Source organism: Mobula hypostoma, chromosome 8 (assembly GCF_963921235.1).
Source record: "Mobula hypostoma chromosome 8, sMobHyp1.1, whole genome shotgun sequence".
NCBI classification, from domain to species: domain Eukaryota; kingdom Metazoa; phylum Chordata; class Chondrichthyes; order Myliobatiformes; family Myliobatidae; genus Mobula; species Mobula hypostoma.
The window spans coordinates 132,046,298-132,058,498 of NC_086104.1; the positions used below are offsets into that span (position 1 = coordinate 132,046,298).

Consider the following 12,201-nt stretch of genomic DNA (forward strand, 5'->3'; position numbering starts at 1 on the left):
ACCACATATTGTTTGTACAAGTTCCTCCTCATTTCCCCTCTGGACCCTCAGACATACGTGATGCACAGATCATAAACATGGGAACCAGTAGGCCATTCCGTCCCTCAAACCTGTCCCACCATTTCGACAATGACTGATTCAAATGTAGTCACAACTCCCCACTCCCCATAACCAGTCACTTCCTTACTTATTGAGAATCTTTCTTCCTCTGCCTTGAAAACATCCAATGTCTTCTGCTACCACTGCCCTCCGAGGAAAAAGCATTCTGAAGACAAATCTGTCTGAGAGAAAAAAATAGCTTCACCCCTTCCTAATTCTGTGACCTCTGATGTTTAAACAGTAATAACTTGTTCTAGGTTCTCCCAGAAGGGGAAACATCAGACATTCTCGCCACATCATCCTTGTTGAGAGCTCTCAAATTTGTATCTGTACTAAACCACTTTGTCCCCTCCATCAAATCTCAAGGCAACGAGGACCTCTATTGCATCTCCCCTTCACAAGCTGAGCATTGAGATCAGATTTTCCTCATCTCTCATAAGACATAGAGCAGTACAGGAACAAGCCACAATGTCTGTGCTGACAATGATGCCAATTTTAACTGATCCCACCTGCCTGCACATGGTCTCTATCCTCCATGTCTTGCCTGTTTGTATGCCTCTCAACCCTCCTTAAACATCTCTCCTCACTTTAAGGCTATGCTGTCCAGTATTTGACATTTCTACTCGGGGGAAAAGACTATGATTATCTTCGTGTCTCTCATAACCTTTTGTCCTTCTATCAGGTCACCCCCCCCCCCCACCTCCAGCCTTTGACGCACCAGAAAGGAAAGGACAGACAGAGTGACTGTCCATGGTGGAACAGTCAACAGGCCACCATGGTCAATATTGAGAGAGGACAACTGCCAGTAGGATCCTGATCGTCCGAATCGCCTCACATTGTGTCCTACAGGGACCATCCTGAGTTTTGTTCATTTTCAAGACAACAGCAGCTTGAGGTCACCTTCCTGAACTCTGTGGTCCTTCTCCAGAAGAAGGTGGTGTCCTCTGTGCCCATTGGCCTTGTGCTTCTCGATGTGTTTGGGGAGTGCTGTCAGAGTGGCCTTAGTGAGTGACTGCATTGCATCTTGCAGTTGGCACACACTATGCAGCAGTGCAAGAGCTGTTCCCGGTATTTAATGAGGTACCAGTTAAATGGGCAACACTACTCTGGAGAGGGTTGAGCTTCTTGTCCCTTGTTGATGTTGCCTTCATCCAGAGAAGCGGAGAATCCTCTATCACACTCCCAGCTTGTACCTTGGGTGTCTCCTGGCCTGACTTTCTCAAGACCTGGACTGGGAATGTCTTTGCAAGAGACCAGCATGCTGTATTAAAGGAGTACGGCATTTCCCTGGGCTGCCACTCAAAGTATGTGTTAATCCAGCTCCCTGACCTCACTGTCTGCAGAGCTTGGAGTTCCCTGGAATACATTCTACTTTGAACCAGCAGTGCAAAATGAGAAATATTGTGACTCGATGTGGGATTAACCTAAAGAGGAGTCCGGTCCCAGACCCAATATTCACCTACTCCACTAGCAGAAGACACCAGTGTGTACCAAATACAGATTGTTACTTGCTCAGATTACATCCCCAAAACTCAGGAACACTAAAGAGAAAGAGGACTCAGGTTCGGTGAGAAATCAGCACCTATGGGTTTCATGTGTGTGTGGGGTAGGTGGGGGAAAGTACTGGCAAGGTCAGCATCTGTGGGTTTCAGGTTCAGGTGGAGATCTCCACCTGTGGGATTTAGGTATGGAGGGAGATCTCCACCTGTGGGTTTCAGGTGTGGGTGAGATCACCACCTGTGGGTTTAGGTATGGAGGGAGATCTCCACCTGTAGGTTTCAGGTGTGGAGGGAGATCAGCACATGTGGATTTCAGGTGTGGGTGAGGTCACTACCTGTGGGTTTCAGATGTGAGGAAAGACCTCTACCTGTGGGTTTAAGGTGTGGGGGACTCACCACCTGTGGGTTTCAGGTGTGGAGGGGGATCTCCACCTGTGTGTTTCAGGTGTGGGGGGAAATCTCCGCCTGTGGGTTTTGGGTGTGGAGGGAGATCAGCACTTGTGGGTTTCAGGTGTGGAGGGAGATCACCACCTGTGGGTTTCACATGTTGTGGGGCAGATCACCACCTGTGGGTTTCTGGTGTTGGGGTAAAGAGATCACCAACTGTGGGTTTCAAGTGTGGAGGAGATCACCACCTGTGGGTTTCAGGTGTGGGGGTGATCTCCACCTGTAGGTTTCAGATTTTGGGGGGCAGATCACCACCTGTGGGTTTCAAGTGTGGGGGAGATCACCACCTGTGAGTTTCAGGTGTGGGGGAGATCTCCACCTGTTGGTTTCTGGTGTTTGGGGGAACAAGATCTTCACCTGTGGGTTTCAGGTGTGGAGGGAGATCACCACCTGTGGGTTTCAGTTGTGGATGAGGTCTCCACCTGTGGGTTTCAGGTGTGTGTGTGTGTGTGTGGGGGGGGGGAGATCACTACCTGTGGGTTTCAGGTGTGGAGAGAGATCACCACCTGTGGTTTTCAGGTGTGGGGGAGATCACCATCCGTGGGTTTCAGGTGTGGGTGAGATCACCACCTGTGGGTTTCAGGTGTGGAGGGAGATCACCACCTGTGGGTTTAAGGTTCGTGACGAGACTACTTGTCCGTGTGGAGTTTGCACGTTCTCCCCGTGACCGCATGGGTTTCCCTCCCGGGTACTCTGGTTTCTTTCCAGATCCCAAACACGTGCAGGCTGGTTTGTTAACTGGCCACTGTAAATTGACCCCAGTGTCTGTCTGAAGGGTAGAATCTGGGGAAGGCTGAATGGGAACAAGTGGAGAATAAAAGTTGGAACGGTGGGAGGATTCATGTAAATATGCGGCACTGTTTCTCGTTGTTTCTCTCTCTCTGTGACTCCACAGGATAACAGTTTGAGGTGAGCCAGTCTCCTGTTGCAGATGCACGATATTCTGTGGACTGTAGCTGTGTAGTAAGTCAGGATATAACCACAAAGGAGCAGGTGAAGTACAGAACATTCAGTGAAGGAGGGAGTTCGCTATCTTGTAATTTGATCGACCTGGGCAGCGTTAACTGAACCTTGGTCCAGAAACGGGCCAGAGTTTACTAATACAAGGGTGTGTGCTCGGCAGTCAGCTCGCAATACGAGCTGACTCAGTGCTTGGTTACCCTGAAAAATATGGAAAAAGAAACACGACGCTGGGATCCCGAGGGATTCCTCCTTTCCTCGCAAATCAAGTGACTAAACATCCTTTTCCCGTAAGAAGTGTTTCTGAACTTAGCCAGGAGAGTAGGGGGGAGGAGGCTGTTGCGAGCGGACTCCTCCCTCTCTTCCTCTTCCCAGATTTTCGCCGATTCCGGAGCCGGCTGGGACCTTCTCTGACTCGGAGCTGAGCTGCCACCTCTGCCGGGTGTGAGGAGCGACTTGAGAGGCAAGGGAAGGTGAGACGGGGGTGGGGGGTTGGCGGTGTTCGGATGTCGTGCTAGCCCTTGTCCAGCCTCCACCCGGACTGGTGCGGGAGAGTACTGGGGAGGGATCAACGAGCAGCTGGGGAACTTTAAATGCACGGCCGAGGAGCCCGTGGCTCGGAAAAAGCAGCCGCTTTCCTCCCAGCCAGAGCTGAGAACAATCCCTCCACAGACCTGAAACTCATTTCCTAGGGAAGTCAATCGGGGCCTGTTGCTCTGAAGGCGCCGGCCGGGGTCTTGCAACAGATGTTCTCACGTGAGCACTTTTACCCTGCGGCGGGGCTGGTGACCGAAGCTGCTGACATTTCCCTGTTTCTGCCAATTCAAGTGAATTAGTCCAATGGTCACAGCTGAAGCTGCCCCCCCCCCCCCCCCAAGCACTGTACCCCTCCCGGACAGCCTTCATGGAATGGAGATCAATGAAAGTTTTAACACGGGGAGAGGACATTCGGCCCGTTGTGCTGCTGAGAAAAGTCCCCCTGTGTTGGCACAGCGGCGCAGTTAGTAGGGCTGCTGCCTCACAGCCGCAGTAAGCCTGGTTCAATCCTGCCCTCCGACGCTGCCTAAATGGAGGTTGTGTGTTATCCCTGCGACCATGTGGGTTTCATCCAGGTGCTCCAGACTTCTCCCACATCCCAAAAATGTGCAGGCTAGTAGGTTAATTGGGTGCTGCAAATTACCCCTGGTGAGTCAGTGCGTGGGAGAATCTATGAGAATAGTTTGCAGAGGGATTAGTGGGGAATGGGGTTGCTCTGTGAGTTGGCTTTGACTTGATGGGCTGAACCAGCCTCCTGTTTCATTTGGGATGATTAGTTCAATCGTACTTTGAAAATCTGTTTGCCTGACAAGCATAATGTGATTGAATTTCAAATACATCAGTAATATAACTGGATTGTATTTCAAATGCGATAATTATATAATGCAATTGAATTTCAAGTTTTTTAAAATGCATCCCGTTAAACTGTTATACAGAATCTTTCAATTTAAAAATAATAATTTGTTATATTGATTGGAAATGAAGGCCCTGTGTATTAAGGATGGGTTGGGTGACATGTTTCAATTGATCTTGATGTGAATGCAATTTTACTTTGTGGAAGGTCGGTATTTGGAAAGCCAGGTCAATGAGTTTTCTAAGATGACCATCACCTGGTCTCCTGTTTGTTTTGTTGTTTCAGGATGTTATCCACTAATCTGAAAGGTCCGAGATGCACTTGAGGGGAAGTCAGACAGGCTTTGAAAGAGGAGGGGGTGGAGATTTACACTGACAGCTGCAGGTGATAAAGAAAGAAGGCAGGAGTGAGTCATATGGACTGGACGGAGAGACTGAGTATCTCTGAGGGGTGATAAACCATCACTATGTGTGGCAGTTTTCCGTACACAGACCCTGCTGAGGATCTGTGGACCTCGTGCAGAGAGGACTTCCTCAGCAATGGGTCTCCTGCCTAGCTGCTGGTGTGGAGATAAAACACCAGAGCCCAACTCGTCATCCCTGGCTGCATGCAGAAATCGGGAGGGGAGGGGAGGGGATGGGACAAGTGCTCTCCTATCCTTCCCGTGTTCTGGAGACTCTGATCTCAAAGGGCGCAGGTCCAGCTACAGTCCAACCTGCCCAGGTATGGGGTCACCTTTTACCTGAAAGGGGAGGGGCTGCAAGGATCAGAGATTCAGCTGGTGAGACAGTCTTCAGCTGAAGACCCTACTAGCAGAGGAACCAGAGAGCGGCCATAAACAGAAATTCTCTCTGCATGGAAAGATGTAATGAGCCATCTACCATAGGAGTCTCCAAAGCACAGGAATATAGGAGCAGGAGCGTGAGTAAGCCTGCCCACTGTCAATATGATCTTGACTGATCTATGCTGGGTTCAACTCCTCTTCTATGTCAGTTCTCCATTGCCCTCAATTCCCCAATCCTTCACCTACCTCCACCTGCAATGCTTCTGACAATCCAGCCCCGACCACTGCCTGGGGTGGTGATTACAAATACTCACTACCCTTGGTGCCGACACCTCACAAAAACACTACGGACACAAGACCCCAAAGGGATGGCTGCTAAGTGACAGAGAGTTAGATCGGAAAGTATGATGTGATGAGGAGAGAGGGAGGTGACAAAGGTTTACAGATAAGTGAAGGGAATGGGAAAAAGCTGGTCTATTAGGATGCAATGTGGGAAAATGTGAAATCCTCCATTTTGGCAGGAAGTATAAAACTAACATATTATGTTGAGTAAATCGTGGGGCATTGCAGAGTTTGTGAGGTGAGGGATCCGGGTGTCCAAGTGCAGGATTCATTAAAGGCTCAAGTATTCAGGGAAGCCAACAGAATTATATTGCCTATTGTGAGGTGAACAGAATATAAAAGTAGGGAGATGTTGCTGCATTTATATTGTATGTTGGTGAGATTACATCTGCTGTACTTTGTATAATATGGGTCTCCAGATTTAAGAAAGGATATTAGTGCTTTGGGAACAATTTCAAAAAGGGTTACACTTCTGTTACAGTAAAACTCTGACGGTTCTCTCTCTGATGATTTGGAGATCCTGATGGCTCAGTATCTGGCTGACTGGGTGCTGTCAGCTGTGACCGCTGGGGCCCTGGTTCCCACAGCACCCTTAATGTTCACTTGGTGCTGTTCCCCATTCATCCGTGGAACTTACTGGGACCTCATTTCCCAACCTTCCTTCTAATTGATTGGGTACCAGCTAAAGAAAAAGTGAATGGAAGAATTATTGGAATAACATCCAATCAGCTGGAAATTCTGCCGGTCCAGTATCACCAAGGTTCTCAGGATGTTGAATTAACAGAGTTTACTGTACCTGGTTGTCCTGAACAGAAAGAACATTTGGTGAGGTTTGTATCCATTGGAGTTCAGTAGAGTGAGAGGTGGGGTTGGTTAAAATATATCCCGTGGACCCTGGGGAGGGCAGTTCCTCTTGAGGGAGAATGGAGAATTAGAGCCCAAAGGTTAGAGATAAAACGTAACCAGGTCAGAAATGATCAACATTTTCTCTCAGAGGGCTTCAAGTCCTTGGAACTCTCTTCTCCAAAGGAAGGTAGTGATTGGTCACTGGATTATTATTACTGTCACATGATCTGAAATACAGTGGAAAGCTTTTGATTGCAAATCATTCAGACAGATCATCCAGTCAGACCATCACATATGTAAGTGCATCAGGGTAGTATTGAAGGAGAAACAATAACAGCATGTGGAATATTGTGAAATATGAATATGTTGTATATAACGAAATAACTATCTTCTTATTTTTCTTAAGCCAGTGGAAACATTAACTGTGTTCAGATTTTTAAGGTGGAGGGAGGTAGTTGATGAAAAAGGGAGATTTTAATTCATTCAAGGGATGTAGGCTTCGCAGGCTGACCCAGCAGTGAATCGCCCATCCCTAGTTGCTCTGGAGAAGCTGGCGGTGAGCTGTGTTCTCGGGTCACTGTAGTCCCTGAACTGTTGTTAAACCCGCAGTGCTGTAGGGAGAGAGTTCTAGGAACAGCTATATATTTACAAGTCAGGTGAGTGGCTCGGAGTGCAGCTTTTGCTTTTGCTGCCCCGGTCCTTCCAGCTGGTAGAGGTGGTGGGTTTCCAAGGTGATGCCTGAGAAGTCTTGGTGAGTTGCAGCAATGCCGATGGAATGAACTGCCACTACTGTGCGGTGTTGGAGGAGTAAGCGAATGGTTATGAGAGGGGTAGCTATCAAGCAGGCTGCTATGTATTCTACAGTGCCCAGCTTCTTGAGTGTTGTTGAAGCTGCATCTCTCCTGGCAAGTGGACACTGCTCCCTCACACTCCAGAACTGAGCCTCGACTACTTTCTTCAGTCCTGGCCCCAGTACAAACCACACTCAGAGACTGAATCTATGTGAAGCAGTTGACTTTAACACTGGAGTTCTCATCAAACACACACGGATATTTCAGCTGTGAGTATAAGGAAACGTTTAGTGAGAATTCAGTCAGGCCTGCACAGGAAGGCACCTCCCAATCCCCACCCAGCTAACAGGAGTCACCTGCCACTTGTTTCTACCTCATCACCTGCAGCCTATTTAAACCCAGCTCTCATTCGCAGTCCTTGTTCACTCGTTGATCCGGTTGCCCTCAGCTAGTTGCTTCTAGCCTTTGTGGTCCCTCATGGCTTGTTAGTTTGCAGTCTTGTTACTAAAGTTATTCACCACTGAATCATCTCACTGCTCTGCTTTTGGGTTAAGCCTCTTCTACATTTCCTGATGCACTCAAAGGATCAGCTCAGGGAGCTCTCTCAACATACTCAGTGAGGAACTGTCTGAATAGAGAACAATCGAATGGTCCATCATTGTTCAGTAACAAGCACCCCCTTATGTCCCTCCTCCTTTCCTTTCTCCCATGGTCCACTCTCCTTTCCTATCAGATTCCTTCTTCTATACCCCTTTACCTTAGCACCTATCACCTCCCAACTTCTTACTTCGTCCACCTCTGCCGTCCACCTGGCTTCACCTATCGCCTTCTACCTTCTTCACCACCTCCACCTTATTCTAGGGTCTTTCCCCCTTCCTTTCCAGTCCTGGTAAAAGGAACAGATCTGAAACATCAACGATTTATTCCTCTCCATAGATGCTGCCTGAGCTACTGAGTTTCTGCAGCATTTTGTGTGTATTGCTCTGGATTTTCAGCATTTGCAGAATCTCTTGAGTTTATGGTCTGCTGCACATGTTCTTTGCTCCATTTATGAATCAACCATGTGCTTTTCCCACACTCGCTCCTGGCAAGAGACACACATCCATTCTAAAATTCTCACCCTTGCTTCCAAATCCTTCCTGAGGCTTTCCCCCTTCCTTACCTCTGCAGGTTCCTCCAGGATAGGGCCTGTCTTCCACTCCCAACTTCAAAGGCAGACCACGTACTTAGTGTTATTTCGAATTACCCTACTCTGAAGATGTTCAAACCTGATAGAGGGGCGCCTTTTCAAAAAAGAGATGTGGAGAAATTTCTTTAGCCAAAGGGTGGTGGAATTTGTTGCCACATACAGCTGTGGAGGCCAGGTCGTTGGGTGTACTTAAGGCAGAGATTGATAGATTCTTGATTGGACATGGTATCAAAGGTTGCAGGGAGAAGGCTGGGAACTGGGGTTGAGGAGGAAGTTGATAAAAGAATCAGCCATGATTAAGTGGCGGAGCAGACTTGTTGCACCAGATGGCTTAATTCTGCTCCTATGTCTTATGGTCTTATGAAAACCAAACTCTTCTCCATATGTTACTCTCTCTACATTTCCTGTCCACCCACCCTTCACATTTACTCTTCACCCTCCTTCCGTCGAGCAGAAGGTACAGAAGTTTAAGAACATATACAACCAGGCCCAAAAACATCCTATCCTGCTGCTGGAAGACACCTGAATGGACTTCTCGGACACATGATCTCTCAGATGACCTTGGCATGACCCTTGCACATCAGTTGAATACCTGCACTTTACTTTCTCTGTAACTGCGATGCTATATTTTGCATTCTCTTATTAATTTTCCTTTTTACTACCTTGAAGTACTGATGTATGGATTGATTTGACTAGATGGTATGAGCCAAACATGGCTGACAAGGGAAGTCAAAGACAGCATAAAAGCAAAAGGGAAGGCATATCATTTAGCAAAAATTATTGGGAAGGTAGAGGTAAGGAAGGTAAGTGCAATGTTAGCATTCAATTTGAGAGGACTGGACTACACAAGCAAGGATGTAATGTGGAGGCTTTATAAGGCATTGCATTTGGGAGTATTATGAGTTGTCTTGGGTCCCTTCTCTAAGAAAAGATGTACCGGCATTGGAGAGGGCTGAGAGGAGGTTCACGACAATGATTCCAGGAATGAAAGGGTTAATGCATGAGGGGCATTTGATAGCTCTGTGCCTGCACTTGCTGGAGTTCATTAGAATGAGGGGTGATCCCATTGAAACCTATCGAATGAGTGGTTGTGGAGAGGATGTTTTCTATAGTGAGAGAGTCTCAGACCAGGGAGCACGGTATCAGAATAGACTCCGAGTCTGGCTAAAGGAATTTTTCCTCATCTCTGTTCTAAGTGGATATCCTTTGGATATTGGAGAGATGAGGAAATGTTTCTCTAGCCAGAGGGTAGTGAATTCTTGGAATTCATTGCCACAGAAAGCTGTGGAGACCAAGTCATTGGGTATATTTAAGGGAGAGGTTAACAGCTGCTTGATTAATCAGGGTGCCAAAGGTTACGGGGAGAAGTCAGGAGAATGGGGTTGAGATGGATAATAAATCAGCCAAGATGGAATGGCAGAGCAGACTTGTTGGGCTGTGTGGCCTAATTCTGCTCCTGTGTCTTATGGTCTTATGGCCTTAACAAAAGCTTTTCTCTGTATCTTGGTACATGTGACATTAATAAACCAACTACTCTAGGAACACATTGAACTTAGGTGCTGGCCCCTCAGTACGGCACCAAGGAAATCCAAAACGAAGTTGGTGTATTCAGGAGTAAGCGAGCCTCAGGAAAAATGATCATTTGGAATTAACATCACATAACCTATCCAGCCTTGAAAAAATAATACCATGTTAGAGTCTCATTTCCTCAGAAGATAATTTTTTTTCAGTTTTAGAGAGGGTGCAAAGGAGATTTATTAGGACTGGATTGGAGAACATATCTGATGAAGGAAGGTTGAGCGAGCTAGCACTTTTCTCTTTGGAGTGAAGAAGGATGAGAAGTGTATTAATAGAGGTATATAAGATTACAAGAGGCATAGATAGAGTGGACAGCCAGTGCCGTTTTCCCAGGGTGACAATGGTTAGTACCAGAGGATGTCCTATTAGGGTGAGTGGAGGAAAGTTTAGAGGAGATGTCGGTGGTGGGTTTTTACACGGAGTGGTGAATGTCTGGAGTGCACCATCAGGTTTGGGGGTAGAGGCTGACACATTAAGGATATTTAGATTAGATTATATTATGAGAACACACAGTCCTCTTTTATTGTCACTTAGTAATGCATGCATTAAGAAATGATGCAATGTTCCTCCAGAATGATACCACAGAAACACATGACAAACCGAATGAAAAACTGACAAAAACCACATAATTATAACATATAGTTACAACAGTGCAAAGCAATACTGTAATTTGATAAGAACAGACCATGGGCACGGTAAAAGCCTCAAAGTCTCTCGAAAGTCCCATCATCTCACGCAGACGGTAAACCTCCAGCGCCGCCAACTTGCCGATGCAGCATCCCGGAAGCATCCGACCACAGTCCGACTCCGGGTCCGTCCGAAAACTCCGAGCCTCCGACCAGCTGTCTGACACCAAGCACTGAGCACCATCTCTGCCGAGCGCTTTGACCCCAGCCCCGGCAATAGGCAAAGCCGAGGATTTGGGGCCTTCCCCTCCGGAGATTCTCGATTGCACAGTAGCAGCGGCAACAAAGCGGGCATTTTAGAAGTTTCTCCAGGTGTTCCTCCGTGCTTCTCACGGCGGTCTCCATCAAATCCGGACTGTGCACGGCCCCCTAGTTAACACATACGATATCATTTGGAACGGCCGCGTGCGTTGCATCATGCCGCCATCTTCTCCTCTTCGATAGGCGCATGGATGAAAGAGAAATGGAGGGCTATGATCTATGAAGAGGGAAGGATTAGACTTAATCGTAGAGCAGGTTCAAAGTTTGGCGGAATATCATGGGCAGAAGGCCCATACTGTGCTGTGCTGCTTTACACTATGTATCTTATTTTCTGCCTCTCTCTGATCTTTTCTATCTTCATAATATTTTCTATTTGTTTTCTGTACATAATGTAAATGAGCTTATGCTATTTGGTTAGTCTGTGTCTCAGCTCACTTTGTTATAGACCCTCACTGTACTTTGATCAGCTTACCCATGTCACAGGCATGGTGGTTCAGACACCCAAATAGAAGCCAGAATTGGTTAAAAAGAAATCCTTGCAGGCAGGTGTGAGTGTTATGAATAGTGATTCCTAAGTGTTGTTTGCAAAATTTCAGGTTAATATCTCTCTAACTAAATGTCTTTTAATGTTCTGAACCATCATTAGTATTACTAACATGCAGTGCTTTAAACAATTACAGTACACAATCACGTTCCATTTAAGGTAACTTTTTACACAATATGGGACTTAAGGACTTCAATTTGGGACCTTGTAGACAAGAGCTCATCAAAAAGGGACAACTTAGTTCGAGCAGCTTGTGTTTCAGTAGTACTGTATATAAATATTGCAAGGACTGAAGTCGATTGGAGCTATAGGCATTGCAATGCAAGTTGGAAATGTATGCACTGAACCTGATATTAGACAAAGGCTTGCTTAAACTGGGAATTTCATCAACAAAGCTACTTAGCTTTGCAACTGTCATTCACAATAAAAAGTTACATTCATCAGAAAGCAAAGTATGTGCTGGAACACCACAGATCAGAGAAGGCACTTGGGACCTTTATGGGGCCCGTATAAACTGAACTCTGGGTGAAAGTTATCTCAATACACCGAATACTGTATTTGACATATAGAAATTTACAGATTACTACATGCATGTTGACATTCCAAAGCTCTTTTCCTTTATACTCCCAAAGTAAAGACAGTTGTAAGATCGTTACCTAGAGTCCACCATTCTCACAACAAAGGACTGTTATTTGGAACCCCATTGGAAAGTAAACAGTAATTAGAGGAGTGTTTGGGGTGACTAAAAGTATGATGTGCGTTTCTGTATTATCTTTGGGATATCA

The 12,201-nt window shown here is 46.6% G+C and overlaps 1 protein-coding gene across 1 annotated transcript in view; it reads left to right on the plus strand.

The window, feature by feature from the left end:
• Window positions 1–3,439: 3,439 nt before the first annotated feature.
• Window positions 3,440–12,201, plus strand: part of tacc1 (transforming, acidic coiled-coil containing protein 1) — a 219,412-nt gene continuing 210,650 nt past the window's right edge. Inside the window, exon 1 of the mRNA XM_063056905.1 lies at window positions 3,440–3,478. The gene's annotated coding sequence lies outside the window, so the exon portion shown is untranslated. The remainder of the gene's footprint in view (window positions 3,479–12,201) is intronic.